This window comes from Hylobates moloch, unplaced genomic scaffold (genome assembly GCF_009828535.3).
Source record: "Hylobates moloch isolate HMO894 unplaced genomic scaffold, HMol_V3 SCAFFOLD_14, whole genome shotgun sequence".
In the NCBI taxonomy this organism is placed as follows: domain Eukaryota; kingdom Metazoa; phylum Chordata; class Mammalia; order Primates; family Hylobatidae; genus Hylobates; species Hylobates moloch.
The window spans coordinates 34,650,959-34,677,223 of NW_026652289.1; the positions used below are offsets into that span (position 1 = coordinate 34,650,959).

General features: G+C 44.2%; 1 long non-coding RNA gene across 1 annotated transcript in view; it reads left to right on the top strand.

Moving 5' to 3' along the window:
- The first annotated feature begins 548 nt into the window (after positions 1 to 548).
- Positions 549 to 26,265, top strand: part of LOC131381188 (uncharacterized) — a 104,548-nt gene continuing 78,831 nt past the window's right edge. Inside the window, exon 1 of the long non-coding RNA XR_009209742.1 lies at positions 549 to 634. This is a non-coding gene — a long non-coding RNA (uncharacterized LOC131381188). The remainder of the gene's footprint in view (positions 635 to 26,265) is intronic.

Genomic DNA, 26,265 nt, shown 5'->3' on the forward strand with positions numbered 1-26,265 from the left:
TCTCAGCTCACTGCAACCTCTGCCTCCCGGGTTCAAGCAATTCACCTGTCTCAGCTTCCTAAATAGCTGAGACTACAGGCACATGCCACCACGCCTGGCTAATTTTTGCATTTTTAGTAGAGACAGGGTTTCACGATATTGGTCAGGCTGGTCTCGAACTCCTGACGTCAGGTGATCCACCCACCTCAGCCTCCCAAAGTGCTGGGATTACAGGTGTCAGCCACCTGCCTAGCACTTACCTATGGGTAGTTCTAATTTGGAAATTTCCAGTCCTCTGGGAAGACTCTGCAGATTGCCTGGGCTAACAGCAATTCCAAGCCCTCCTCTCCCTTTCCACCTTCTGCTAGAGACTGAAGAAACGAAATCAGTACACGATGTCTTAGTCTCTCTTAATGCAGGGGTGGCCATATGACACAGTGCTAGTCAATATGATGTAAGTATAAGGTCACTCGGGTGTTTCTGGAAAAGCTTTTTTCATCCTTTATTTTCCTGTTAAAAATAGATGTAGAAGATCACCACCCACTTTTCTCTTCCTCTTGCTTTGCATGTAGATGTGATGCCTGGAACTCATGCAGCTATCTTGCAACAACGAGGATGAGGCTGAGAGAATAGGAGAGATCCTTGCTCAAACAGGGTAAGCCAACCCCAGAAGCAACTTGCCTCCAGACTTTTTATTATGAGGAAAAATAAATCCCTAAACGTTTAAGCCACTGGTAGGTTATATGTTATTTGCAGTCAAATAATTCATAACAAATAAACTTTCAGATGAAACATCATGATGAAATGCTGCCTAGAAGAGAGATCAAAAGAAAAATAAAACTTTTTGAAGTGCACACAGTGGGCCAGGCCCTGGGCTTTCACATGCATTATTTCATGCGTACCGAAGACATTGGTGTCATTATTACTATTTCCATTTGTTGAGAAAACTAAGGTTGAATAATTTTCCTTTTATCAAACAACCTGTTTAGTATGAAGGACCAATTATGAAATGCAAGAGTCAAATTTCCAGAGAGTTTTATCTGTCTCCAGAGCCCATGCCTTTTCTTAGAATTTTTTCCCCCTACTGCCTCTTGCTTGCCAAGAAGAGATGCTGCAGTCAAGCCTTGCTGGGGAGGCTAGGGAGGGCAGCCAGGCTGCCTCAGCTGGAAGCAGGGACACAGGGGTGACTGCAGTGCCATCAAGCAGAATATGGCATGTCTAACTCTCAGAACCTTGAACTGCCTCCCCATCCCCACAGCACATAGAACAATGATGGTGGCCCTGGGAGGAATTAGCTGACCAGGATCTGGAGCCAGCCTCTTACATCAGGAGAGATGGACAGAGCGGTGCAGCATGGTGGAACCACATGCTGGAGTAGAGAACCTAGGAAGGGAGGGGAACAAAGCTCCTGGCAACTTCTTGAGGTAATGTTTACTTTATTTTGTTTTTTGAGACAGAGTTTCACTCTTGCTACCAGGACTGGAGTGCAGTGGCACAATCTTGGCTTATTGCAACCTCCACCTCCTAGGTCAAGAGATTCTCATGCCTCAGCCTCCCGAGTAGCTGGGATTACACGTGTCTGCCACCGCACCAGGCTATTTTTTTTGTATTTTTAGTAGAGACAGGGTTTTACTATGTTGGCCAGGCTAGTCTCGAACTCCTGACCTCAGGTGATCCACCTGCCTCGGCTTCCTGAGGTGCTGGGATTACAGGCGTGAACCACAGCACCTGGCTGGGATTGTTGACTTTGGGTGATATGAAGACTGAAAATCTGGCAACGTGGGCTCAAAATGACAAGTGACGCCCCATCCAGGTCTGCAACAAAGGCAGAGAACTGTGTATTTAATGGAGGGGATGGAGACTTGATACCAGAAACCCACTGGAGATTGCACATTTGAATACCTGTGTTGTGAAAATACATGTGTTATAAAAGGGTCAACGCTCTTCATAGTTTGTGGGGTCACCCATTCTCCATCAGTCTCTTATCTTCACACAGGATTGTGTTAAAGACCCTCCCCCTCCTCCAGCCACTGTTATATATGGCCAGGTGGACATGGGCCCTGGATGACTCTGACATAGAAGATTGAGGTGCCCAGAGAGGGCCCACATTAGACCTCAGCCCCACAGTTAGCCGTCCCTCCAACTGTGCCAACAGGTGTGGCAGCATCCCCTCTCTGAGGTAGAGCTGCTGGCTTCTCCTCTAAGCTCCCATATCACTGATTTGCACCTTCCCCGACTGGATAGATCATTAGGAGAATTGGTTTACAAGGCTCTTGCTGAGCTGCTGGCTGTGGGAGAGGAAGTAAACAGACGCAAGATAGAGCTGTAACATATGATGTTATATCCAGTGCTTAATGAGGCCCGTAAAAACAGGAATGCAGGAGCAGCCACAGATAAATGAACGTGCTTCGTGCAGAATCGAGAGTTGACTGTATTTTATTTGATTTAGTTCTAGAAATAGCAGATGTTGTGTCAATTATGGCAAAGTAGTTCTAACTAATCTCTTCATTGAATTCATCTCATTGACCAAAATGGATTAAAAATTATTTTGTTTCCATGATTGTGAGTCAATTTTCTATAGAAAATATACAGAAGAATAAACTGGAGAATTGAAATGACCCGTAATCCCACCACTAATAATAACTCATAACAATGGATTACGTTTGCAAGTGCTAACTGCTTCCCAGCCACTATCTAGAACCACTCTTCTGTTAGCACGCTAATTAAACCCTCTAGGAAGTAGGAAGAGCTGGCAGCTGCATGCTTAATATGGGGAAACTGAGGCACTGGGAAGTGGGAAGTTAAATAACTTCGCCAGTGTCAACACACTTGGAGGTGGTGGAGTCAGGGTTCGACCTTGGCAGTTTAGTTCTAAAACCTGCATTTTTTTTTTTTTTGAGATGGAGTGTTGTTCTGTTGCCCAGGCTGGAATACAGTGGCATGATCTCAGCTCACTGCAAACTCCACCTCCTGGGCTCAAATGATTCTCATGCTGCAGCCTCCCGAGTAGCTGGGACTACAGTTGCCTGCCACCACGCCCGGCAAATTTTTGTATTTTTGTAGAGATGGGGTTTTACCATGTTGGCTAAGCTGGTCTCAAACTCCTGACCTCGGTTGATCCTCCTGCCTTGGCCTCCCACACTGCTAGGATTACAGGCGTGAGCCACTGCGCCTAGCCTAAAACCTGTATATTTATCCAGGAAACTCTATTTCCTTTGGGGGAAACCACTATTAATGTGTTTTATTTCTCTGAAAATGCATGCAAATATCACATATTTTTATATGTATTTACACAAATTGGAGATCATATTCTATATGCTGATTTGCAATCTGCTTTGTCATGTACCTTTATATGATGTTATTACAAATAAGTGTTTGATGACTGCATGGTGTTCTTTCATACAGAGGTACACTGGGATATTTTTAAAATCCATCTCCTAACCTCAGGCATCTATGCTGTTTCCATGTGTTGCTGGTTCATTTTATAAATAATGCTGAGATGAAGGCCAGTTTTATGTACCTACCTCTCAGTGAATCCCTGATTATTTTGTCTAAGTAAATTCCCATAAGTAACATTACTGGGCAAAAAATATGGTCAGTTTTAATGACCTCAATACTTATATAGATTCTTACACAGATTTAGTTTGGCAAGGAGCTTTGACCAAGATGATGAAATGAATGGACTGGTTTCAAATTTGTAGTTGTGATTACAGCTCTACTCTGAGCTGTATGACAGAGATGCATTTACTGGGCTGGAAAACAAGTCACTTGGTGGCTCTAAGGAACCCCAGGAAGCACCGGGGTGGCTTGTCCTCCTTCACTCCCTCATGGCGCCCTGTTAGATACCCTCACTTGTCTGTCTTCCCTGCTGGACTGTGAGCGGGAGGAGGATCACGCAATGACCACGTGTCTACCAAGTGTCTTCCCTGAGCCAGGTCCCGGGAGGGAGGGCCCCTCTGCTCACCTGCATCCCAGAACTGATGTGGAACCGGCTGCCCTGGAAGCCTTGGCAGGGCTGCTGAAGCAAACCTCTCCCTTTGGTCTGTCTTCCTCACACTCAGCCTTTAAAATTCGCCCCAGCTACCTTCTCCAGGGATGGAAGTGGACATTATGCCAGGCAAGAGTGACAGTATATTCAATCCTTGGGAACATCTTAAAAGGTAGGCCCTGCATTATTACCCCATTCTACAGATGAGGAAGCTGAGGCACCAAGAAGTTAGTAACTTGTCCGGGACCACACTTCCAGTAAGTGGTTGACTTAGAATTTGAACCTGCATCTGTTTCACTCCCAAGATCTTATTTTTTCCACTGAACCTTGAGGCTTTTAGGAGACAGGTTTAGCAGTTCAGGCTAGGGTTAGGTGTAGGTTTTGGTACTTGGGTCCTGATTCCTACTGAGTCTGTGTGGCCCAACATTTAGACAGCAGGAACTGGAGCTTCCGCTTGTGCCTCTGCATTCAGGTGATGGACTCAGAGGGCCCCCTGGAAAGGAGGAAACCCTCTGGTTGCAGCAACTTCCAGGTTGAGACAAGTGTTTAGAATTATTCCCACTGGGCAGCCCCTCACCCTATTTCATCTGGTGGCAAGAATCTCACTTTGCTTCTTTTAATTAAGGAAGAGACTTTTGTTGATATTGCTATTTTTAGCAAAATGGCTTCCACTGCATTGTCAATTATTTGAAATAAGAGATTCAAGGGCTCCCTTGTTTGATCATGTATTAGTCGGTTTTCATGCTGCTGATAAAGACCTACTCATGACTGGATAATTTACAAAGAAAACGAGGTTTAATGGACTCACAGTTCCATGTGGCTGGGGAGGCCTCACAATCATGGTGGAAGGTAAAAGCACGTCTTACATGGCAGCAGGCAAGAGAGAATGAGAGCCAAGCAAAAGGGGAAACACCTTATAGAATCATCAGATCTGGCGAGACTTATTCACTACCATGAGACCAATATGGGAGAAACCACCCCATGGTTCAATCGTCTCCCACCTGTTCCCTCCCACAATTCGTGGAACTTATGGGAGCTACAATTCAAGATGAGATTTGGGTGGGGACACAGCCAAACCATATCAGATCAGTTGTTCGTTTGGCTGCTTTTGAGACCTTTCTACATATCAGGCCTTGCCCTGTGCACTGAGAATCCAGAGGGAGCTGGGAGACCCTCAAAGGTCTCCCAGTTTGGTGGGGAGACAGACCGGGACATGACTCGCTGGTATGTGAGGCAGAACAGGCTGCGACTCCAAGAGCGAAATGCTTTGGGCAGGACTCAGAGGGACAGTTGATCTCTGCCAGATGCAGAGTGACTGAGAAAGCTCCTGGGCAAATCTTCTTTGAAAAACAAAAAGTAAGCTAGAAGTCGTAAGCAGAAATGTATTACTATAGATCAAGCTAAAGGAATGACCAAATCAGACAAAAAAATTTTTAAAAAGCAATGAATGGCAAGAAATTTTCATCACAACTGAGCAACCTTAAAAAGTGGGCTCATTTTAGTTTCTTTTTGGCCACAAGTTAAAAACAGGGTGGGAAAAGAGGTAAATGGGAAGCAATAACAAAAAGAATTGAGTTTTCTTTCTCTCTGCCAGCAACATTTGCAAAGCTTGACATAATTTGTACCGATATTTTCCTGTGAAGTACATCGGGATAACATTTCTTAAAATAATTGTGCTCTTAACAGTCCCACGCAGACTAGAAGCTGGGAAGCTGTACAGGCATCAGAGAATGAGATTCTGAGCCTCTGAATTCCGATGGCCCCAAAGGACCCATAGGTTCCCACTCAGGTCCAGAGGAGCAGTGGCTTTGGCAGAGGCTGGGGGCAGAGGAGAAGAGTTGGGAGGCTGCTGACACGTGGCTCTGTGAGCTTAACAGTGTTCTTGGAGGCTGTGTTTGGTGGGGGGAGGAGTAGAAAGCCCCTGACCACCACCAGCCTAGATGTCCCTGGACCTGCCACCACTTACGTTTGATATCAGGAGCCCCACAGTCCCAGGACATAGCCACAATGCCTTGGTCTTGCACAGAAAAGCAGGAGAAGTTAAATGTTGCAGATGTTTCAGATGTTTTGTTCTCCTTCTTCTGCCTTCTTCTTCTTTTTTTTTTTTTTTGGAGACAGAGTCTCGCTCTGTCGCCCAGGCTGGAGTGCAGTGGCACGATCTCCACTCACTGCAAGCTCCACCTCCCAGGTTCACGCCATTCTCCTGTCTCAGCCTCCCGAGTAGCTGGGACTACAGTCTCCCGCCACCACACCCGGCTAATTTTTTTGTATTTTTTAGTAGAGACGGGGTTTCACCGTGTTAGCCAGGATGCTCTCGATCTCCTGACCTCGTGATCCGCCTGCCTCAGCCTCCCAAAATGCTGGGATTACAGGCGTGAGCCACTGCTCCCGACCTCTTCTGCCTTCTATATTGCAGAGTGCTTTTTTGGCCATTAGACTGTGTTGTGAAAGAGGATGCTACCCTGCAGTTGAGTGGAAGGACATGAAGTGACAATTGTTCTGAGTGCAATGGCTACTGTTCGCATGGAGCCACACTATTTCATAAGAAAAACACATAAGATTGCTCTCAGTTTAGAGATGTTAAGGTAGGCCTTTTCCCTGTTGGGATCCTGGACCTAGGAGAGCTGATATGTGGGCCTGTCTCCTTTGGAGGGTCCTGCAGCCGTGTACCTGCACAATGGACTGTCTGTGAGAGCCGCTTGGCTCTAGGGTCATTCATTTTCAAATTAAGCATTCACACCATAAGTTGTAATTGTATTTGTTTCAAAAGGAGAAGGTAGAGTCTTTCAGATAAAAAAAGATTTTTTAAAGTGCCAGCCGTTTCACACTACCTGCTCCATGGGATTGGACGCAATAACTCAAGCTTTAAAAATTCCATGCCTATGTTGTATGCTTGAATATTACAGATCTCTGTCTGAAGTCACCTTCCTCCTGGGACAACCTTCTCCATCAGTGAGAAACCCTGATTATTAAATCAAGATCAAACTGGGCATGGTGGTACCCCTACTTCAAGGAAAGTTTATGAGACTTTTTGATTATAAGAAATAATGCTCCTTGTAGACATTTTAATAATAAAGTTATGGTACATTTGTTCTATAGCTCAAAAGCAGCCTAACCGTTAATTCCACTTCTTTAAAACAAAACTGGCTGGGCGAGGTGGCTCACGCCTGTAATCCCAGCACTTGGGAGGCCATGGTGGGCAGATCACAAGGTCAGGAGATCGAGACTATCCTGGCTAACCCGGTGAAACCCCATCTTTACTAAAAATACAAAAAATTAGCCGGGCATGGTGGCAGGCACCTGTAGTCCCAGCTACTTGGGAGGCTGAGGCAGGAGAATGGCGTGAACCCAGGAGGCGGAGCTTGCAGTCAGCCGAGATCACGCCACTGCACTCCAGCCTGGGCAACAGAGCAAGACTCTGTCTCAAACAAACAAACCAACCAAAAAAAAAAAAAAAAAACCACAAAACAGCAAAAGAAAACAAAACAAAACAGCATTGCTATGACTAATGACGTTCTTTATAGTAAATGAACTAGGACAGGTCAATGTTCATGGACTCTAGTGTTTTTTAAGTTATTTTTTCTAAGACATTTGACATCTTGGTGCCACTAACATGTTTCAGCGTGGGGACGGGAGCAATGAAGACTTTTATTGCTATGCAGGGCCTTCCTGGCTGTGTCTCAGATGACATTACTGGTTGTGAGTAGGGGGGTCTTCTGTCATTAGCAAAATGCATCCATCTCTAGGGGTGCACATCTCTGCCACTGTCCTGACTTACAGCAGGGAGAAGTCAGGTGTGGTCCTATAGAAATGACCATCTCTCACCATCTAAAGTCTCCCTACCCCTTCTTTAGTGGTCTTCATATCACTTCCCTCTTCTTGAAATTTTCTATCCATTGGGTATTGTTTGTGGCCTCCACTAGAGAATACGCTCTATGTAGGCAGGTATTCACTCACTGTTGTGCCCCCCAGCGCCTAGCACAGAGGCCTGGTACTTAGTAGATGCTCAGTTAAAAGTTGACCAAATGGTCATGTGCTGGGAATGTTGATTGCTATAAGATGCAGTGATCCGGTCTTCAATGTGAAAGAACCAGGCTGCCATTGACAGCTGTGGCTAAGAATGCATGTTCTCTTGTCCTGAAGGTCAGCCTCCTGATGGGCCTGGACTCTGTCACATGCGGCTTCAGCACCATTCAGAACATGTCCTTCAGGAAAAGCAAGCAACTTTCCTTACTAGGTGACATTCCAGTTATAGAACCCTAGGCCACTGATTCTCTACTGGGTGCAATTTTATCTCCAAGGGCAATTGACAATGTCTGGTGACATTTTTGGGATTGTCGTCACTGGGGGAGGGGGTGCTGGTGACTTCTTGTGCGTAGAGGCCAGGGATGCTGCTAAACATCCTAAAATCTGCAGAACAGCCCCCCACAACAAGGAATGATCAGGCTCAAAATGTCAACAGTGCTGGGGCTGGAAAACCCTGCTCTAGGCATTCTCTCTTTTCAGGAAGAAAAACAAGGACAACATAGGAAGGGAAGCGAAAAGAATTGACTTTTACTGATCACTCAGGCTTCTGACTCTGTGTTGGATACTTCATAGATTAGAGCATGTAGTATTCAGTCTTCACAATGAAACTTTGATGTGGGTATTATCATTCCCATTGTACAGGTGACAAACTGAGGCTCAGAGAGGTTAAGCGACTTGCCCGAAGTCATCTGGGTAGGACCTTTAAACACAAATCGGCCGTGTTTCAAATCCCACACTCTTTCTACTAGACTTCTTGAGTCCTGCAAGTAATGAGATGTTGGTAACTTCCTCAGGAAGTATATTGGATGAGAAAGAGTGTCTTCAGGAAGGATGTAATGGATCTTTTGCATTTTAACACTTTCTTAATTTGGAATCTGAAAATTCCACCAGGCTGAGGTTGAAGCGTTCCTTTGTATCACCCGCAAAGAAAAGATCTCCACTATGTAAAGGAAACCACAGGTCGGGCACAGAGAACCCTTTAAGAAGAGTGAGCTTTCTAAGGCAATGATTGTTTGTTTAAACATTGCAGGATTCCAGATGGTAACCACGTCACCACGTCACCGTTCCTTACTCATGAGATGTGGGAAATAATAATGTCCCTAGCACTCTGCATTCAGGAAGAGATAACTTCCTAATCTTTTTCATCCATCAGCACCTTTCACAAACATTTACAGAGCACTTGCATTGTGGCTGCTACTGTCTCGGGGGACACCAGATAAGACACACTGGCCTGACAAAAGGTTTATTGTCTATTTAAGGATAGATTTAAAATGGAAAGTTTCCATACCCTGTTTGAAGGGTTACAAGTCAGATGTAGATAAAGGGATAGGAGACTGTGGAGGGGACAGTAAGATTCCTGCTTGAACGGAGTGTCCCTGGGGAGTAAAGCTTGATCTGGGTTTTGAAGGATGAATAGAAGTCTCTTGAGTGGGCATGGGAAACAACAGCAGGCCAGACAGAGAAAGCTACAGGGGCAGAGGCCTTGTGGCTAGAGACCATGTAATTTTCAGAGGACAGTGATAGATAAACATGTGAGCCCCTACTGTGTGCTAAGCATTGGAAATAGTAAGGAATAGCAGAGACAAATAACTAAGATAATATCAGAGCAAAATGAGTGCCATACAGAACAGGACAGGGTCATGTGACAGGAAAGTGAGGATTGGAAGAGGGTGACATTTGAATGAAGACCTAAGTGGCTAGGATGAGCCAGTTCTATGACCTGAGCATTCCAGGCCTGGGTGATTCTCTTCTCCCACCCCAGACTGCAGTCCCAGCACTGCAGGCAGTGAAGCCCACCTTCATGTCTGAGGCACCCGGGCCAAGGTACCCAGGGCACAAGGAGGGTTATAGAGAAGGACTATGCCTCCTGCTTCTTCATTTTCTGTGCTGGTCATCTAGGGGAACGAGGGGTCTCACCTGGCATTGAGCAGCCCCTTGATAACTCCTTGGAGTGCCTCCCTAAAGGTGGGACCTGCTGAGCACTCCCGGACTCAGGCTGCCTTTCTCACTATGCCAACTGTAGGAGTCCATTTTTTTTGGCTGCCGATAAAGACATACCAGAGACTGAGTAATTTATAAAGAAAAAGAGGTTTAGTGGACTCACAGTTCCATGTGGCTGGGGAGGCCTCACAATCATGGTGGAAGGTGAAAGGCACGTCTTACATGGTGGCAGACGAGAGAGAGAGCTTGTTCAGGGGAACTCCCCTTTATAAACCCATCATATCTTATGAGACTTACTCACTAACCCAAGAGCAGCATGGGAAAGACTTGCCTTTGTGATTCAGTTACCTCCCACCGGGTCCTTCCCACAAAACGTGAGAATTGTGGGAGCTACAATTCAAGATGAGATTTGGGTGGAGACACAGACAAACTATACCAGCAACAGTCAGAAGGTTCCACTAGTGGGGAATGTGATGCATCTCCAGGGTCACAGAAATTGCATCATCATTGAGAAAACACAGATCCACTCTGCACTGAACCTCTGCTTCCTGGGTTCTAGTGATTCTCCTGCCTCAGCCTCCCAAGTAGCTGGGATTACCAGGTATGTGCCACCACGCTTGGATAATTTTTTTTGTATTTTTAGTAGAGACGGGGTTTCACCATATTGGTCAGGCTGGTCTCGAACTCCTGACTCAACAGTTGAATTCTAATGGAGCTCTCCTGTCCTCTGCCCAGTGGCATGGGGAGAGTGGGAACTGGCTAGCCATATCCCTGGCTCTCATGCTTGTGTGTGGGATAGAAGGGACACCATACTTATTGCCGGCCAGCGTGGGGTTAAAGGCCGCTTCCCTGTGTGCACGTTCTTAGTTATTTGGCCCCCAAAAGGTCCTTAGAAAGATACTAGTCAAATAAGAGAGTTAAGGTGATGGGAAGGAAGTGTGGGCTGATTTGCATTAGACAGGATGTGATAGATCTGAAGACTGAAGGGCCAAGGAGAAAAGGGGAAGGTGATTTTCCTGGTCCTTATACCTTCCTTGATAGACCAAAGCTGATGTTGGTGGTTGGAAAGTGCTTTTTAAAGTCCAACTTGCCTTCTGTGTGTTTCTAAATTCTGAGAGTTTCAGGTAAGGACTCTGGATTCCCAGGGGAGCAAAGGAATAAACACCACACAATTGCAGCTTTCCAGAGAAGCCTTAAGACAACAAAGCACTCATTAATGAAAAAATATTCGGTGGCAGACACCTTTATTTTTGTTTAGTCTTTTGACAGGGGTGGAATGAAAAGAGTTATGTGATAGGGAGAGAAAGCCCTACCTTCATTTGACTTGCTGTAGTCTATGGGTATAATTACCTATAAGTGTAATTACAGAGAAGACAAATGGCATTTTTAGCTGTGGTCTTAAAGAGGCGAGTTAATTTCCGACTTTGACCAGAACTATGTTAATTAGCCGTGTTGCAGTCTCTCTCTGTCTCTCTCTCTCTCTCTCTCTCTCTCTCTCTCTCTGAATGGAAGTTCCTCACCCAGAACTGAACGTGGCCTGCTTCCTCTGTACCTTTGAGTAATGAAAGGACGCCGCATGCCAACCACATCAGGGCTGCTGTATTCATAAGGCTACTTTCCTGTCCATTTATCATCAATTAAAGGTGCGCTAGTTTGTAAAGTAACCCCACCTTCGGCCCGGCTGCCCAGAACGGCTCCTCATTTATTTTCTGCGTGGTTTTGGTTGGAGTTAGACCCACCTTGCAGCTCAGAGGTGACAGGCGGCATGAAAAAGTACACTAATTGAGACATCTCGAGGGAGAAATATAAGAAAACTGGAACGGTAATTAGAATGAGAGGATTTCAAGCTGGGTAAGGAAAATCGAATGGAGGTGCATATTAGGGGCTATTACAAATGGGGAGGAAAGTACTTGGTGAGGGGAGAGAGAAATGGATCTTAGGGTAGAGTGTACCCTTTTAACACTTCAGCGAGAGAGGAGACAGCAAGAAAATATCCAGGGTCAGGTGTGTGGACTTTTAGGAAGGGTGGCCTCGCATGCAGGCTTTAAGGCAAAGCTAATAGGGAGTCTGGCCAGCAAATTGCCAGGCTTTCAATGCAGGCTGATGTTTCTGGGAGAGAAATAGCCTGGATTTCTGGTAGGGAACGCGATTCTAAAATTCAAATGTGATTTTTAGCACTCCCAACCTTTTACGCAAAAGTGGCGAGAGAAGCCGCAGAGAGATTTCAGGGGATTTGAAAACGGGAGTGTTCTTTAGCTTCTGCCTTCAGTCCTCTGACTTCTAAGCCCTGGAAGCTGTGCCTGAACAGGGTCCTGAGGATAATGCCATGAGTCCAAACCCTCATAGGCCGAAAGGTAACAGAGACAGAGCCATTTTCCTGCAACATAATGCCATATGCAGGGATGCATTTTTTCATTAGTAATTTGAATTTCAATTGTTCATTTTCTCTCAGAGATATCAATTCCCAGAAACCAGATACAAATGAGCCATTTTAAGAAATGTTCCTTTAAGTGTGAGAATGATTTTGGGTGGCCAGTTGCTATTTTAGCTTAGTAGATTATAAGCGCCCACTCATTGCCTACCAGGTGCATAAGCTCAGAGAATGTTGCAGAGAAACTGGGTCCCATATTCTCCTCCAGCCAAGGAGGCCGAGAGCAAGTGTGGAGATGCGTAGGCCCTCCTAGAGGGAAGAGAAAGAAAAGGTCTTACAGTCCAGCCAGCACTGGGACCCTTGTCAAATGGCTGGAAAAAGTCAGGTTGAACATTTTCAGTGACAGAGGACCTGAGCAGGTGTCATGCTACCACCTTCTCTCTGCAGATCAGACATCTTCCTTGTCACAGAAGAGCTCTGCAGACACTTGCATCCATAGTCATACTTTCCCTGTCTTGTTTCCAGCCTAAATGTGCTCGGTTCCTTTAACTGGGTTCCTGGGAATTGGGGGCATGGTTTTAGTTCTTTCCTACCTTAGCCATCATCTTGACGTAGCACTCAATGTGAGCCCTGCTATGTGATCTGACTGGCACACAAAGGAAATGTCTGTCACTTCTTTTGTCATAGAATATATGCCTCTATATTTTTTTTCTTCTTTTTTTTATTATACTTTGTTTTAGGGTACATATGCACAATGTGCAGGTTAGTTACATATGTTTACATGTACCATGTTGGTGTGCTGCACCCATTAACTCGTCATTTAACATAGGTATATCTCCTAATGCTGTCCCTCCCCCCTCCCCCCTCCCCCCCACCCCAAAACAGGCCCTGGTGTGTGATGTTCTCCTTCCTGTGTCCAGGTGTTCTCATTGTTCAATTCTCACCTACAAATTAGAACATGCGGTGTTTGGTTTTTTGTCCTTGTGATAGTTTGCTGAGAATGATGGTTTCCAGCTTCATCCATGTCCCTACAAAGGACATGAACTCATCCTTTTTTATGGCTGCATAGTATTCCATGGTGTATATGTGCCACATTTTCTTAATCCAGTCTATCATTGATGGACATTTGGCTTGGTTCCAAGTCTTTGCTATTGTGAATAGTGCTGCAATAAACATACGTGTGCATGTGTCTTTATAGCAGCATGATTTATAATCCTTTGGGTATATACCCAGTGATGGGATGGCTGGGTCAAATGGTATTTCTAGTTCTAGATCCCTGAGGAATCTCCACACTGACTTCCACAATGGTTGAACTAGTTTACAGTCCCACCAACAGTTAAAAAGTGTTCTTATTTCTCCATATCCTCTCCAGCAGCTGTTGTTTCCTGACTTTTTAATGATCGCCATTCTAACTGGTGTGAGATGGTATCTCATTGTGGTTTTGATTTGTATTTCTCTGATGGCCAGTGATGATGAGCGTTTTTTCATGTGTCTTTTGCCTGCATAAATGTCTTCTTTCGAGAAGTGTCTGTTCATATCCTTTGCCCTCTTTTTGATGGGGTTGTTTGTTTTTTTTCCTGTAAATTTGTTTGAGTTCATTGTAGATTCTGGATATTAGCCCTTTGTCAGATGAGTGGATTGCAAAAATTTTCTCCCATTCTGTAGGTTGCCTGTTCACTCTGATGGTAGTTTCTTTTGCTGTGCAGAAGCTCTTTAGTTTAATTAGCTCTATTAATGCATCTCAAGACCATTTTGACTTCTTTGGCAGCTACATCACACTAACTATTGGTGTTGATTTCTATTCACTATTAATTGGGTCCTATGATGTACTGGGCACTAGGGATAGCACGGTGGGCAAGATAGATGTGGCCCTTACCTGCACAGAGTTCACAGTGTGACGAGGAAGATCCACTTGGATGGAGGAATCACTGTGTTAGGAAAGGTGAGGCCAGGCAGTGATGGGATCCTATTAATACATAGGCTATGGGCTCATATCTAGTTCTGTTGTGGGGAGAAGCCCCTGAGGAAGAAGCATTGAAGTTGAGCCCTACAGGCTGCACAGGTGCTCACCAGGTAGAGCAGGAGTGGGAAGGAGGTGTGGCAAGTGCACCTAGAGAGGAACAGCACATCCAAAACCCGAAGGCGAGGAAGGGTGTGGTGTGCCAGTGAATGACTGAATGTCCTGGATAGGAGGGACTGGATGAGAGAGCAAGGGCAGAGGAGGTTAGGAGGAGGCCACATGCTGGAGCCGGCCTGGTCTTGAGAGGGCCTGTGAGTCGAGGCCAGGGTTCTGCCTTTCACTGTTGCCAAGCCCTTTTAAGTAGGAAATGGCATGATGAGGTTTTCAGTTCACTTCAGAACCCGAGTCTTTTGCATGCATCCTCTTTGTAAGAAATCACATTCCTCCTCCAATTCCCTTCCTGGGATTGAGCCCTGACTTTTACATGCAAGTGAGGAGCTGTATGTTCATCCACATTTTAGACTTCATTGTGTGCGATTATGACAATCTCTATGGACACTCACATTTGGATTCTGATTCTATCCCCTGATATATTTATCTCTCTCCCAGCTCCGCTTGGTTTTGCTAAGTCTCTTCAGGCTCATTCCAGGTTGATGGGGATTTACAGCTGGATAGAACCCGATGGCTCTTCCTTACAAACTGTCCTCCTGGCTGCCGTAGAGCCATTCATGGGCTCACATGGTTCCTGTTTCCACCTCCCTTGCCTCTACCTAATTGTAGCGACCTCAGCCTGCCTATCTTCTTCTTGCCACCATCTGGGAGGCTGCAGAGGCAGCCATATCCATTGGCCGTGGGGCCATTCCAGAGCTTGGCTCGGCAGTGGGCTGTGCTGCTCCTGGAGGTGGTGCCTTGTCTCCACTCTAGAACTGCCTACGTCTCATCTGAGTCAGGCTGACAAAAACAGAGTGCCATAGACTGGGTGGCTTACAAACAACGAACATTTATTTCTCCCAGTTCTGGAGGCTGGAAGTCTGAGATCAGGGTGCTGCGGGCATGGTGAGGTTCTGGGGAGGGCTCCCTGTCTTCCAGGATGCAGATTGCTGTCTTCTTATTGTATCCTCACATGATGGCAAAATGAGAGAGCTCTCTGGTGTCCCGTTTGTAAGGGCACTAACCCATCATGATGGCTCTACTGTTGTGATCTAATCCCCACTCAATGGCCCCACCTTCTAGTACCATCACCTTGGGGGTTAGGATCTCAGCATATGAATTTGGGGGTGGGCGCAAACATTCAACCCATTGCAGGTCCCCTGCACAGTCGTTTTTTGAGGCATTTAAGAGAAAGATGATTTCCCATAATTTCCTATCTGACTCTTGGCTGAGGGTGAAATAGGCCCAGATGATGCCACGGTTGCTACCGTTAGGAACGTGGAGGAAACTTTTAGTGTGGATGCCTGGGAAACTTACGAAACCTACCAAGAGGACCCGGCCTGAGTTTGGAAACCCTTCTAAAGGGCGTTTTGCTTTGTAAAACGCTGACTCAGTTGACAGATGGCCCAAATGCTTATTTTGGTCAACACCTGAAAGCAATTTGGGGCTTTCTAATTATTACTCCAGAAAATAGACTAAATCCCACTCAACAAATGTGGAGCTGGCCAGTATGGGGCCCCCACGTGCTAATGCACTGGAGGCCGCTTCTGTTATCAACTGTGAGGCCCTCTTGAGTTCCAGTCCCCGCTGGGGCTCCAGGTCTGTCCTGGTTCCATTCAGAACTCCAGCTTTCATCAGCCTATCTGATGTGTCCACTGAACCTCTTTCAGTCTCCTGTGTTGTCACCTCTAGTGCAAGTCTGGGCTTGCTTCTGGGGCTCCGCCATGGTGGTAGGAGGGCTTTTGGACAGATTGAACCTGGCTCCCTCCCAGGCAGGACACAGCTCCCTTGGCAAGTACAGCAGAAGTATCTGTTCCTGTTAAGACAAAAGCTTCACTCACCTCCCTTTACTGCCTCATCACACTTTGTCCTGGTTGCATCAGGACTGTGGCTCTTCCATCCTTTCGTGCCTGGTTTAAGCCCGCTACGAATTTCTGGATTGCAACCACCAATTAGCATGCTTTATTGTTAACAACCATAGTAATGGCACAACTAATTTCATGGATTACACAGAAATAATTATCAAGGCAGCCTATTTGAGTGAAAATGGGTAATTGTATAAAGCCATGAAGACATGGCCTTATGAAGGTTGAAAATTCAAAGCAAGCACAACTTGGATGGTGTGGTGTGGAATCAGCTAATTATAGTGGTTTTATATCCATGTTTGATCGTTTAAAAAAAGTTTCTCTCTCCACGCACACATACACACACACGCGCACGTGCATGTGCGTGAGTGCACGCAAAACCCTATCAAACAAGTTTCTCTTTGAATTTACAATTACTCTTGGGGGCAGGGAGGTTTCTGAATCACAAATGAAAATTCGAACATCAAAGAGATTTTCTCCCCTTCTTCTAAGGGAAGAAGAGCTTTTTCTTTCCAACTATATAAGAAGGGAAAAAATACATAGATTGGAAATTAAAATTTCACCAGGGCAGTAAGAGAGTAGAAAACACCAAATTCCCATGTGTGGGAAAGTTTGAATGTTGCTCTGTTGAGATAAAATGCAACCTTAAGAAAAAGACATAGAGAGAGAGAGAGAGCACTCCTGGTTTTAAAGCCCAAGTCCAGGACTACGGCACCATTTCTTTCTGAGCAGACCACACTCAGAGGCTAATGTATCATCAACTGTCTGATAAAGAGAAAGGGTAATGGATATCCCAAAACTAAGGAATTCTGAGCTTGCCTGAAAGTTTATCCTTTAGAGGAGGATTGATAAACAGTGACTTTTAAGAATGACAACAATCTTTGATTAACGAAAATATATTTAGTTTATGTAAAAGCATTTGGCTTTGAATGGATCATCAATTTTGAAAAGGATAGTATCACAAATGGAGGAAATATGTCCAAATAACTGTGTTCTCAATGTGTATCTTTGAAATGTGTCATTTTGGCAATCCTTTTTCACAGACTGTGCTGTACTTTTTTGTTTTGTTTCTTAGTTTTTTTGTGATTCAATGAATACCAATAGCTGACATAAAATAATCTATAGCTTATAAAGTTCTCTCACACATTGTTTTGTTTGGATCTTACAACAATTTTATAAGATACTGAGATGTTAGCTCCCACGTTGTTAAAGAAGAATCTAGCTAACTAAGAAAAATCTGCAACTGACATCATGGTTAAGAATGGGACAAAGCAAGGTGTTCGTTCTCATCCCTCCTATTTAAGACAAGGAGGAGTCATTAATAACTATGTATGGAGTTTCTGCAGAATGCCAGAAACTGTGCTGCATGCTTTCTATTGTGGTGTTTTGTTTAATCCTCCCTGTAATGCCTCGTGTAGAGACTCTTTCCCCTGTTTTACAGTTTAGGAAACAACAGCTCAGAGATGTTGTGACTTTGTCCAGAGTTGCACTGTGACTTTGGATGATGGCTGGAGCATCCAAAAGAGAAATGCTGTTCACTGACTTGAACAAAGTGATCTGTGCTTATGTTAGAAATTCAGATACCAACACAACACTAATCACAATAGCAAATACATGGAACCAACCTGGGTGTCCATCAGTGGTGGATTGGATAAAGAAAAGATGGTACATATACACGATGGAATACTCTGCAGCCATAAAAAAGAATGGTATCATGTCCTTTGCAGCAACATGGATGCAACTGGAGGCCATTATCCTAAGTGAATTAACATGGACACAGAGAACGAAACATTGCATGTTCTCACTTGTAAGTGGGGGCTAACCACTGGGTACACAGGGACATAAAGATGGGAACAATAGACACTGGAGTCTTCAAAAGGGGGAAGAAAGGGAGGTAGGGATTGAAAAACCACCTATTGGGGACTATGTTCACAATTTGGGCGATGAGTTTAATAGAAGCCCAAACCTCAGCATCACGCAATATATCCATGTAACAAACCTACCTGTGTATCCCTTGAATCTAAAATAAAATGAATAAATACATTAAAAAAAGAAAACAAATTCAGATATGGAGAGAACCATAACCGCCTGTATCTGAAGGTGGTGGGCCAGATTGTGACTCCAAGCACGCTGGGTCTCCTTGTTCCTTTCCACTTATCAGCAGTAGACCAGACTGTTGGTTGGTCTTTTAAGTTTTCATAAAGTTTGAGTCCTGCATCCTAAAAAGCTATTTGTTTTATAGAAACAAATAATAAAAATACAAGAAAAATAAGAAAGAAAGAAGAAATAAAAGAAAAGAGAATTTCTTCCCTTTCCAATGAAAAACAAATTCCAATTGGAAGGTTAAAAAAAATCAGATGCAGGCCAGGCGCAGTGGCTCACACCTGTGATCCCAGCACTTTGGGAGGCCGAGGCGGGCAGATCACGATGTCAGGAGATCAAGACCATCCTGGCTAACACGGTGAAACCCCGTATCAACTAAAAAACAAAAAAATTAGCCGGGCGTGGTGGCTGTAGTCCCAGATACTCAGGAGGCTGAGGCAGGAGAATGGCGTGAACTCGGGAGGCAGAGCTTGCAGTGAGCCGAGATCACGCCACTGCACTGCAGCCTGGGCGACAGAGCGAGACTCCGTCTCAAAAAAAAAAAAAAAAAATCAGATGCAGCATTGCTATTTTAATGCCCTTTAATGCCCTTTAAATCTCCAAGGTCACTTTAATAGATTGTCTGCTCTTTCTCATGAAAATATGTTGCCCATTAAGTTAAATAGACTAGGATAGTTTAGTCAAGTGAGGTTTCACATTTAATGATTGATTTTCATTTTCTGAGGTTGTAAATTAAATTTACAACACTGGCATAAAGTTGAGAGCAGAAGACGCCATCCAAAGTTGGACTAAAACAAAGGTACTGCAATATATTTGCAGGGCTGGGTGCGTTCCTGTGTGTGCCACTGTTTTATCATGAGTCAGGAAATCCCACGGGGATACCACCCCCCCAGCCAGCCTAGCTTCACTCTCCATCCACCTGGGTTGCTCTTTCTCTGCCCACCCCAAGATGGCTGGAGTAGGGGGGGGAAGAAGAGAGAAGACAGGGTATGTGGGGAAGGTTTTTACCTGCTGCCAGCACTATTTCCATACGTACCTCCCTGTGGCCACAAGGGGCTCAGGTGTGGAGAAAAGAAGAGTATCCTGCCCAGAGTGTTCAGGTAGAAATGTCCCTGCATAAATAAGCTCAATGGTTAAAGATTTTCAACTAGGTCAGGCCAAGGGAGCAGAAATGTATTATTCACATATTATATGTGAGTAATATTCACATATGTAATTCCAGCCGACTGGAAAGGTTTGTACTAGGAGAAAGTGAGTCTGTTTGATGTACATGAAATTTTGCAACTCCCAACACCTTCTAGGAATTAATATTTCTGAGGTTTTTTTTTGGTAAATTAACTGGCTACTTATTCTTTCATTTTATTATCTGCCCTTGTTAGCAAAAAAATGCATTAGCATCTGTCAAATGCTTAACATTTTTAGAGACAAGCATTACGTCTAAAAAATTATTAATGTTTTGGAGACGGCAAAAAGAAGCAATAAAGCTGTTCACAGTCTCATACATGTACGTGTGTATTTCCCTCTTTCCTTTCAATTTCTGGTTATATTATTATTATTATTGTATAATAAACTATAACAGTCTAGCATGATAACAATTATAAAATAATCATATGAAAAATGCAGACATCATTCTATGGGAAAGAGGCTGTCTTTCTACAACGACGAACATCTGGTTATTATTATTATGACAATCCCTAGAGATGATTGAACCGTTCCTTGTCCCTCTGATCCAGCCCATTAGTGATTGCTCACTTCAAAATGAAAGTGTTCAGAAACATTTCAGTCTGTGAAATTAAGTGATTGAAAGATTTAGGGGATTGCTCTTTTCACTTTTTCTTTGGATGTGTAAGAATATGTTAAGGGGTGTACTTGGATATTTCATCAAACTTCAAAAATGAGTATTTTGATTTTAATAAGAAAACCAAAAGTTGCTATTTATCTATGAAATGTATTCCGTTCACCTTCCCAGGCCAGATCACTTTATCTCATCTAGTCTTGCTCTGATAAACGTCGTGGAGAAAAGGTCTTCTCTTCTCTGGTGGAGGTGCAGTGAGGGTCATCTCACTCACACGTGCTAAGCCAGAGATGAGTCAGGGAACTGTGAGGGAAACAAAGTGTGTCGTTTTACACATGGCGCTGACCACAGAGCAGTATTTTTCAACTGAATATATGATATTAATATTCTTCCTAACAACAGCACTTATTCCATCCAGTCAATGCCAGTTCTGCTTTTTTAAATGAATTCATGCTACTATAATTGCTAACGATAACAGCATAACAAATACCGTTTACTGGGTATTTTCTTCTGAGCATTTAATATGTGCTAAAGAGTTTACACACATCATGTCATCTTATCCTCACAAAGATTCTCCAAACTATGTACAGTTCACAAATCAGGAAAAGAGGTAAAAGGTAAAAATAACTTGCTCAATTTAACACAGTTAGTGGCAGACCCGAATTCAAGCCTCTCTGTCCCTAATGCTTTACACTTAACCATACTTTAGTACCCATGGCAAAGTGTCTCTCCCTTTTCTATAATGAAAAAAGATTAGTCAATTCATCTTTTTAAAATTTATTTTTATATTTGATTTTTTAAAAATATCAAAGGTTGGGTGATTACTCTTCTAACACAGCTGCTGAAATGGAAGGACATGGCTGAAGCCCAGGGTCCCTTTACGCTTTTCTTTTTTTTTTATTTTTATTTATTTATTTTTTTATTATTTATTTATTTATTATTATTATACTTTAGGTTGTAGGGTACATGTGCACAATGTGCAGGTTTGTTACATATGTATCCATGTGCCATGTTGTTTTGCTGCACCCATTAACTCGTCATTTAGCATTAGGTATATCTCCTAATGCTTTCCCTCCCCCCTCCTCCCACCCCACAACAGTCCCCTGAATGTGATGTTCCCCTTCCCGTGTCCATGAGTTCTCATTGTTCAATTCCCACCTATGAGTGAGAACATGCGGTGTTTGGTTTTTTGTCGTTGCGATAGTTTACTGAGAATGATGTTTTCCAGTTTCATCCATGTCCCTACAAAGGACATGAACTCATCATTTTGTATGGCTGCATAGTATTCCATGGTGTATATGTGTCACATTTTCTTAATCCAGTCTATTGTTGTTGGACATTTGGGTTGGTTCCAACTCTTTGCTATTGTGAATAGTGCCGCAGGGATGAGGAGATGTCAACCTTCACTCAGTTTTACGTATCTAAGGCCCAAGGGCGGGGCCTCCTCTCTCAGAGTCCTGGGCACTGTCCCAGAGTGCTCCTGCCTCCCTCCTGCTCTTCTGTCTCTCCGCAAGAGTTTCTAGTAGACACCATTCCGGAAGGCCTGGTGGGTGTGTGTTGCCTGCACATTCCTCCTGTTTGCTCATCACCCATTGCAGTACCACATGGAATCTCTCCCAGCCAACTGGTATACACCTAATTTCTGTAAACTTTTTATTGAGAAAAACTTCAAACATACAGAACAGTACAATAAATCTCTATGTATCCATCATTCAGCTTTCAACAATGATTACTCATGGTCAATTTTCCTTCGCCTGCACTTGTTACTTCTCCACCCCTCCCAGTGATTATTTTGAAGCCAATCTCAGACAGTATATCCTTTCATGTAAATTTTGGCATATATCTCTAAAGTATAAGGATTCTTTGTAAAATATATTTATAATACCATTATCACACTTAACAGCTTAACAAAAGTTCTTTAACGTCATCAAATAGCTAGTGTTCTCATTTCCTTGATTGTCTCATAATTTTATTTTAGTATTTTTGGTTTAAATCAGGTTCCAGATAATCACCATATATTTCAATTTGTTATGTTTTAGGTCCTTTTCCATTTATAGGCTTTCTCTACTCAAACAAAATCTCTTTTTGTTTTTCTTTGCTATTTTTTTTTTTGGAGAAACTGAGTTATTTGTTTTATGGAACTACTTCTCATATGTATAGTCAAGGACTAGTTTTTTTTTTTTAATTTAATCAATCACAGACCAATACTGGGGTAATATTTAAGAATTAATTACTGGAAAAATTAAATAAAAAGATGTAGGCAATACCACTCCTGATTTCTTAATATTAAATTCAACAGACATAAAATTTTATTTCAAATAAATGTAACATAGGCAAAAAAGAAAATAATTACATAAATTGTATGCATCGCTCATTAAAAGTGTGTATATAGATGTTAATATAGAAAATTCAAATTACACTCACAACTTTTGTCCTTACACATTTGTAACCAAACAAAATTAATGAATAAAATAGCAACTTCTTATGTTAAACACATATACATACTTTGGGTATATAGAAACATGATATATATTATTATTAAATGTTTTTATGTAGCAAAGAACTTGCTTCTTGTTTGTAAATGTGGCTAATCTAGGTTGAATTGATGAAAACATTACCAGTATAGAAAAATGTGCATGTGAACTCCTTCCTACTTTGTTTGAATGATGCATAGAGAAAGCAGAAGTATGTTGATGGGAATGGAAGAGGAGATTCTAAAGCAATTTCAGCAAACCTGGGACACTTATTTTGAGCTTTTATCCAAAATGTAACAAGTCAAGCTGTACTTTCAAAATTCATCTTCAATCCATTATCAGTAGCCAGTTCCAACACTTTATCCTTAAAGTTATAGCTTGATTTACATGATCTTTTATCCAATCTGAAAATCTCTGCCTTTTAATTGAGATATTTAAGCATTTACGTTTAATATAGTTATTGATATGGTTGGCTTTAAATCTACTATATCATACCAAATCTATCTTTCCTGCCTTCACTGGGGATAATTTAGCACATTCTATGATTTCTTTTTGTCTACACTATTGGTGGAGACAGTATTATCAAACATCTTTTAAATTCTTGTAAAACTGGTTTTCAGTTTTACAAAATTGAAAATTAAAAGCCTGGGTTTTCCTAGACTTTATAATATACACCTTTAAATTATTATAGTCCAGCTCAAATTATATTACACCACTTTTTGTATAACGTAAGAACCTTTCAACAGTATATTTTCAGTTTCTCCCTTCCATACTTTGAGCTATTTTTGCCATGCAATTTCTTTTATGTATAAGACTCACAATAAATTGTTACTATTTTTGCTTTAGCCAGTTAATTGGCTTTTATAGAAATTAAAAATAAGGAAAAATAGCTTTTTTTTTTTTTTTTGAGACGGAGAAGTGGATGGCTTGGAGATGGCTCCAAGATGGTCCTGCTGCTCCATGGGCCAGGGCCACCAGGAGGAGCTTGAGCTCCTCGTCCTCACACTCGGGGTCCTGAGCAGACCATAGCATGGGGCGGTCCCCTTTCTGATTCCCCTACCCCCATCCCCACCCTCCCTGCCACCCACCTCCAGTCACTGCTCTGCCCGGTCCAGCTTGAGGAGGGACAAGAGCAGAAATATCTTTCTTAAATGTACACAATATAAAGCTGATGATTAATTTACAGGAGATATGCACTGCACAAAATGTTAAAGAAAGTTCTTCAAGCAAAAGAAATATGATATCACATAAAAACTTGTATTTACATACAGAAATAAATAGCACTGGAAATGATAAAACTTAAGTTACTTATAAAAGCTATTTTTCTGACTGAGTGCGGTGGCTCATGCCTGTAATCCCAGCACTTTGGAAGGCCAAGGCGGGTGGATCACCTGAGGTCAGGAGTTCAAGACCAGCCTGGCCAACATGGTGAAACCCCAACTCTACTAAAAATACAAAAAAATTAGCTGGGTGTGGTGGCACGCACCTGTAATCCCAGCTACTCAGGAGGCTAGGGTAGGAGAATTGCTTGAACCTGGGAGGTGGAGCTTGCAGTGAGCCGAGATCATGTCATTGCACTCCAGCGATGTTAAGGATGACTGCAGCCAGGGTGGACTTGGGGATGTCGTGGAAGAGTGAGGTCAGGCAGTCCAGTGATAGCAGCACCAGTGCTCCTGCAGGGGTGCGGGCACATGGGGTGACCTCGTGGGGCATAGGGCCCCCCTAGCAAGCAGCGTAGCTTCCCGCTCAGAGGAGCCCCATCTGAGACAGTGGTGGGGTAGGGTAATGAGATCCAAGGCCCCCAGCCCCTGCTCGGTCTCCTGTGGCCATCCCAGCTTCTGTGCAACCCCGGGGGACATGGCCTGTGAGCCAAAGCAGACTTGGCATCCTGCTAAGTGGGAACATCTCTGTGGGCCCCCTCCTCCCTTTTTCCCACTCTTGGCAGTGGGCACAAGGGGAAGACTGGGGGGCTTACCCATCACCAGCCCCCCTCCTGGGGTACACACCCCCAACTGAGCATTCACAGCTGTCCTGGAAGGCAACACAGAGACGGTTAGTCACCAGGGACTGGGAAAGGAGAGACATCAGTCCATGCTGCTGTGGCTGATCTTCTGAGGGGAGGTCAGCTCCCAGCATGCCTTAGGAAGCAGGGGGAAGGGGACAAGGGGACTGAGGCCTAGGGGTTGAGGCAAAGAGATTTAGGGTGCAGTCACTGAGCTGCGCTCAGGCCACCCTGATTATAAGAAAAGTCAGGAAGCACAAGTCCTTTCAGATTCTAGCCAGCTTTGTTTCCTTCCCCCATCCAGGTGGGGGCCCCATAACCAGCAGGGTGGTGGTCAGCAGCTGGGGGACCAGGCACTGCAGTACTGTCTATGAGTGCAAAGAAACCAGAGGACACCCTGGAGGACAGCAGTGTGACATCAGTCCCTGCTGCTGTGGCTGATCTTCTGAGGGAAGGTCATCCCTCAGACAATTCACATGGACAATTCACAGCTGAGGATGGGATGTGGGGTCAGGACAGGCAGACTTCTAGTCAGGACAAAAACGGAAAGGACACATCTTCCTCACGCATAACAGAAGGGAGCATCTCACTTCCCAGGAGCAGGTGATGGCTGAGAAGGAAGTGCCTGTGAGGCAAACCCAGTGTGCTCTGGAGGTCAGTGGCCACTCACGGTTCTCCACCCAGTTCTTTTCAAACCCACCGCTCCCTCTCACAAGATGACAGCCAAGGTGAGGCCAGAGGTCATGACTGGTAAGCTGTCATCCCAGGTGACGCTGGCTGCGTACACCCATAGCACTGTTGGAGCCCAAGAACTGATATTACTGCTCAAGTTGACCATAAGATCCTGCCAGCATCCATCTCACCCAGCCCGTCACAAAAAGCAGAGTTTCACCTGTTATCTAAGACTGGCAGTGGGGTCTTAAGACCCATGGGTGCAGGGCCTCCTCTCAAGACGGCTTGGGATGGGGCCAACTCAGTACCAGGCCATCCTGGGTCATGCAGCCCAGCTCACAGCCTTGAGAAAGAGGGGCTGGGGCAAGGAAATGCAGATGTGGGAGGGCTCAGCAGAGGCCTGCAGTGACCACACGCTGCACATATCGCCCTCACTCTGCAACAGCTTGGATCTGGGACTCAACTCTGTGAGCTGCTGCTGACTGGGACGACCCCTCCAAGCTTGGCCTTCGTGGGCTCACGTCAGCCCCTTGCTGTGCAGCTGCTGAAGACTGCCTGGCCTATCTGAGATCAAGGAATTCTGTAGCTGCCTTAGTAACGTTGATCTTCGCTCTGTCTGGGTTGTATCCCTGGAACTCACTGTGCCATCAGAACAGTTCTGTGCTATTTTTGAAGTAATGGGAATGAGATGCTCTGGGAAATCACATTTGGAAGATTTACTGGTGAAGGCAGAGGGAGGCCGTGGATTTTCTCAGCCTGAGGGTGAGTGAGTCCTAGGAAGCCCAAGCTCCACTACTCAACTGGGAAATGTCCAGTTCTCCACTGCTCAGAGAGGAGCCCTGGCAACGCACCTTTGTGACCCGACCTGGGTCACACGCCTTGCTGTCTAGAAGCCAAGTGACTCTCGTGAAATTGTTCAGGTGGACACCGCTTGGGAAG